Below are 6,193 nucleotides of genomic sequence, written 5' to 3'. Positions count from 1 at the left end.
ATCGCTTTCGGCCCCTCCACTGCTACCCCTCCTGGTCCTTCTCCCACAATGTCACATTCATATACAGCTTCCTGTGCCATTAGCTCCTCCATGTCCTCCTCAAGTAGGCCCACCAGGTCCTCCCCACCTTGGCTGGACATCGCTGTATTATTATTTTAAGCTCAATTTCCCCCACAGTCCTTACGATTTTTGGAGTGCCGCTGATATCGCCCCAGATTCGATTCTCACTCCTGATGTCAATTGTTCCGGAAGCAGGGTTCTCGCTCTTTCAGAAACGTGTTTCCTTTTGGTGCCAAACGGTTTGGCGGTGTCAATTGGGGTTCGCACTCTCAAGGTACACACTCTCAAGGTACACACTCTCAAGGTACGCACTCTCAAGGTACACACTCTCAAGGTACGCACTCTCGAGGTACACACTCTCAAGGTACGCACTCTCAATGCACATCCATATTTATTTATTTGAGACATTGCCTGCTACAAAGCTTTTGAGGCCACTCGAGGTGGGGCCGACACAAAGGCAGGTGTAGATATTAGACATTAGGAATTTAAATGCATCATTTGAACAAGAGAAACTTCCCGATCGTTGGAAATGTGCAGAAGTGACGCCCTTTCCAAAGCCACAACCACTGACTTTGCAGGAATTGAGACCAATAGCACCGACGAGCTTCTTCGCAAAAGTTGAGGAATCATTTATTGCAAAATGGCTCCTTGAGGACATTAAAAAAATTGATCCCAATCAGTCCGGTAATCAAAGCAAACTATCAACTTGTCATTATCCAATAGGAATGCTTCATCAGCTCTATGAAAATGATGATAATCCAAAATCAATATCCACCGGAATTGTTACAGATTTTTCAAAAGCTTCGATCGAATTGATCACAATGTTCTGGTTTGTAAATTCATTCACCTTGGAGTACGTGCAGGTATTATCTCCTGGATTATTAGCTTTATGGAATTCCGTCAGTCGTGCGTGAAATACAAGGGAACCAGATCAGATGTGAAAAATAGTCCTGCTGGAGGAGCACAGGTGAACAATTTAGAACGGGTTCAAAAAAGAGTGTGTAAAGTAATGTTAGGATAACGTTACACATGTTACCATCTTGCTTTGGAAACTTGTAAACTACAAACCCTGGAGGAACGACCATATAGGTTGTGTGAAGACTTTGCACTCGCGATTGAAACCCATCATTTGCGTACAAAGTGGTTACCTGCGATGAGAGATATACCTTTTAATCTCAGGAAAGCACAAAGTACTCACAGTACAAATGAAGAACAAAAATATTTCAAACAAGCGCATCGCCATTTTTTATTGGTATTCTTAATAGTTTGTGATACTTGGTCACAATTCTCAGATTATTTATTTATTTTTCTTCTGTTTGAAATATGTAAATAAAATAAATGTGTCACTCCCCACGATGCCCACGTGTACTTACATTTACACACGATGCCCACGTGTACTTACATTTACACACGATGCCCACGTGTACTTACATTCGTGTAAGGTTAAAAAGGATTCCTAAAACTTGGCTCACTTTTTAACAGGTAACAAACTCGTTTTTAGCTCACCTGGACTTTCGTCTGGTAAACTTATCGATCGAGCAGTGTCCGTAGGTGTGTGTGTGTGTGTGTGTGTGAGAGTGAGAGAGTGTGTGTGTGTGTGTGTGTGTGTGTGTGTGTGTGTGTGTGTGTGTAAGTGAGGGAGTAAGTGAGCATGTGTGTGAGTGTGTGTGTGTGTGTGTAAGCGAGTGAGTCAGGGAGTGAGTGCGCCTGTGAATGAGTGAGAGTCAGTGAATGAGTGAGTCAGTGAGTGAGTGAGTGAGTGTGAGTCAGTCAGTGAGTGAGAGTGAGTGAGTGTGAGTCAGTCAGTGAGTGAGTGTGAGTCAGTCAGTGAATTGAGTGAGTGAGTGAGTCCACAAACACTTGTCATTATCACTTGAACGCAACACACGATTTTGACCAACCTGACCACAACCTGCATACCTGATACCGCTCATTGGGAGCGCCTCCTAGGGTGGGGCGGTGTGGGATGGGATGGAGGAGGGGGGAGGTTTGCCCCGACCCAAAATATTCATTTACTTTCTTCTCCGAAACTACACACACAATTTCGATGAAACTTGACTACAACCTTCATCATCCGTGATGAACAAAGGTTTGTTCACGATATAAATAAATAAAATATCAAGGTCTGAAGAGATCTGTCGGGTTTGAGTGATTGCTGCTCCTGATCCAGGAAGCTTCAGAACCCACAGTCCCGTTTTTATTTCTACGATTATTCACTTTAATATTGAACTGATGCATGATTTAACCAACTCGTCCATTGTTTGGATTAAACAATGTCGATGTTCGTCAGTGTACGACCACGGTTAACCCATAACGCACTGCACACTGAATGGTATTGAGGTTCAGGCTCTTTGGGATGCTGGTTCCCAAGTAAGCACAGCAAGCAGAGACTGGCTACAAGATAACTTGCCAGACACCGTTGTAAGACCGGTGGAAGAAATCCTACAGGATGGATTGTGATCAAAGGCTGCAAATGGAAGCCACACTACATTTGAAGGATGGTTTGAAGCAGTTTAAGCTTAAAAGCGGTGGCAGAGAAGAGTCCATTTTAGTCCCTGTTTTGGTCAGTAAGGGACCGGTGACAGACCCAATAATTGTCTTCTGCGTAATTTCTGAGTTGATGGTTCAGAACAAGGACAAGTCTGACGATATAGTAGTGCGACCGTAGTCATTCATTTCTTTGTTTCCAGAATTGAGCCGATCATAAATATATATTGTACAGTCAATCAGACTGTGCAGAATCGACAGCAGGGACCAGTTTCCATGCGCACAGATCGTCGCCAAACTCAAATTCTTCCTGGGAGAACAACAAATATCACTTATGTTCGTTTTCATCCACTTGCAGTCAAAACACCAACTGTGAGAAACTGACCAAGAACAGTGCTTTCCAAAAGGGGAGACAGTGAAACTTTTTTTTGTGTACTTGGTCTCGGCTCCTATAAGATCTAACACGTGGACCATACAACAACAAATATGTCATGCACAGCACGATACATGCGAAATCCAGAAAATAAGTTGTTGGCCTATGATGACCTCAAAAATAATTGGTGGTTCAATTCAATGACCAGATATGCAAATGCGATTCAAATTTGAAGTTAATTGGATGAAAATTGAGGATTTTAGAAACTTAGCCTATGTTGACCTTTTGGCCTATGTTGACCTTTTGGCCTATGATGACCTCAAAAATAATTGGTGGTTCAATTCAGCGACCAGATATGCAAATGCGATTCAAATTTGAAGTTAATTGGATGAAAATTGAGGATTTTAGAAACTTAGCCTATGTTGACCTTTTGGCCTATGTTGACCTTTTGGCCTATGATGACCTCAAAAATAATTGGTGGTTCAATTCAGCGACCAGATATGCAAATTCGATTGGATGAAAATTGAGGATTTTAGAAACTTAGCCTATGTTGACCTTTTGGCCTATGTTGACCTTTTGGCCTATGATGACCTCAAAAATAATTGGTGGTTCAATTCAGCGACCAGATATGCAAATTCGATTCAAATTTGAAGTTAATTGGATGAAAATTGAGGATTTTAGAAATCTGGCCTATGTTGACCTTTTGGCCTATGTTGACCTCAAAAATAATTTGGGGTTGAATTCGGTGACCAGACATGCAAATCCGATTGGATGAAAATTGAGGATTTTAGAAACTTAGCCTATGTTGACCTTTTGGCCTATGTTGACCTTTTGGCCTATGATGACCTCAAAAATAATTGGTGGTTCAATTCAGCGACCAGATATGCAAATCCGATTCAAATTTCAAGTTAATTGGATGAAAATTGAGGATTTTAGAAACTTAACCTATGTTGACCTTTTGGGCTAAGTTGACCTCAAAAATAGTTGGTGGTTGAATTCCGTGACTTAGATATGCTAATCCTCTTAAAATTTCAAATAAATCGGATGCAAATTGAGGATTTTAAAAATTTGACAAAGTTGGTGACCTTTGTCCTACATTGACCTATTCGCCCCAAAAACAAGAGGCTTCTTTCTTATGACAAACTCTACCATTTGGTGAAATCGTTTATTAAGTTTCGTGAAGATCGGTTAAAAATTGTGACCCGTAGGCGACTGACGTACAGACAAACAGACAGACAGAATAACGCACAAGACCAACAATTCTTCAATTGGTTTACGCAGAAGATCAGTGTGCTGGGCCCTGTGCTTTTTCTGGTCTTTATCAATGATCTCTCCGACTCTCTGGAAAATCCTCTCTATCTCTTTGCTGATGACTCCACTCTCTGCCGCTCCATTCCTCTTCCCTCAGATCGGCAGTCTGCAGCCTCCTCTCTCTCTGAAGACCTGGACAAAATCACAGACTGGTCAAACAAGTGGAACATGTCTTTCAATCCTGACAAATCTCACTCTCTTACTATGTCTCTCCGAAAAGATCGACTGGACAACCCTCCCATCTACTTTCTCAACAATCCTCTCCAAGAAGTTCTGTCGCTCAAGCTTTTGGGTCTCACTATCTGCCATGATCTTTCTTGGGAAAACCACATTTCCAAGCTGGCCTCCAAAGCCAGTCGCCGACTGGGCATCCTCCGTCGTGCGAAGTCCTTCCTCGGCACACCTGAGCTCCTCACCACATACAAGGCTTTCATCCGCAGCTCAATGGAATACTGTTCTCCCCTATGGGCTGGTGCTCCTGCCTCACACCTGGCTCGGCTTCACGCTGTTGAATCCAAAGCTTTCAAAATCATTGGAATCTCCCGCGATGAAGCTATCTTTGAGGGCCTTTCACTCACTCACCGCAGGCAGGTAGGTGGTCTTTCTGTCTTCTACCGACTCCTCTCTGGCCTTGCACCCCCAGCTCTCTCTGTGCTCTGTCCCCCAAATATTCCTACAGGTCGCACAAGATCTGCCAGGAACCCTCTGATGGTTAAACTGCCGAAATCTCGGCTCTCTGCTCACCTTCACTCTTTCATTCCTCTTTTCTCCCGCCTCTGGAACAAACTCCCACACTCCCTTCAATCCCACTCCTCCCTCCAGGTCTTTAAAACAGCTGTTCACCACCATCTCTTATCTTCCCCCATCCAAAACCTTGATCTTTTCTACCCCCACTAATTCACCCCTGATCCACCTTGTTTGAAATTCCAACTTCCTTCCTGGAAGTCCTGGCAGTGTACATATGTTTATACCTCTCCCACCCCCTCCCCCCCCCCCCTTCACATGCCTCCCCCCAAAGCCCTCTCCCTCCCACAGATCTCTCGATGTCTCCATGTCTCTCGGTCCCTGCTCTCAAATGTTTTGTTTGTGTCCTTCCCCCTCTCTCCCCATCTTGTCTACTGCTCCCGATGTTATTTGTTGTATGTGTCTGTTTGTCTTTCTGTGTGATTAATGTTCGCTCTTTCACGAGCCTCGATCTTGTATGCAAAAAAAAGAAGAAAAAAAAAAAAGAATTAAGATTCTTTATTAATTAATTAAATTAAATTAATTATTCATTAAGAATTAATTCTTCAATTCTTTATTAAGCAATAAAATCTTCGATTTTCGCAAGTTCAAAAGGAAGCGGGAGACAACAGGGGGAGAGAGAGGGAAGTACAACAACAGTAGCGAACAGGAACATTGGGAGATCTGTAGAAGAGAGAGGGCTGGGGTGGGGTATACGGGATAAACAAGATGGACACGACAACGACGTTTTATTCAGGAAAGAAATCGGAATTTGAAGGAGGTGGATTTAAGGTGGATTAATGGGGGTAGAAAAGATCGAGGTTTTGGATGGGGGAAGATATGAGATGGTGGTGAAGACTTGTTTCAAAGACCTGGAGGGAGGAGTGGGATTGATGAGAGTGCAGGAGTTCGTTCCAGAGGCGGAAAAAGACAAATGAAAGAGTGAAGGTGAGCAGAGAGTCTTGATTGTGGCAGTTTCACCAGAAGATGTTTACTGGCAGATCTGCATCCTGCAGGAATATATGGGAGACAGAGCACAGGCACATCAGGGGTGCAAGGCCGGAGAGGAGTCTATAGAGCAGCGTTTCTCAACCTTTGATGGCCCATGGCCCCCCTACCGAGTCGCTTAACATTCGTGGCCCCCTGCCCTTCAATAAAAGATGCAGATTTCGTTTTATGAAATTTATTTACTCAGTCTTAAAAGATAAATCAAAGTAAACATTTTTCTAAGCAATACAA

The sequence above is a fragment of the Myxine glutinosa genome, chromosome 1 (genome assembly GCF_964187855.1).
Source record: "Myxine glutinosa chromosome 1, kmMyxGlut1.1, whole genome shotgun sequence".
Classification (NCBI taxonomy): Eukaryota; Metazoa; Chordata; class Myxini; order Myxiniformes; family Myxinidae; genus Myxine; species Myxine glutinosa.
This window is presented reverse-complemented; position numbering follows the sequence as displayed.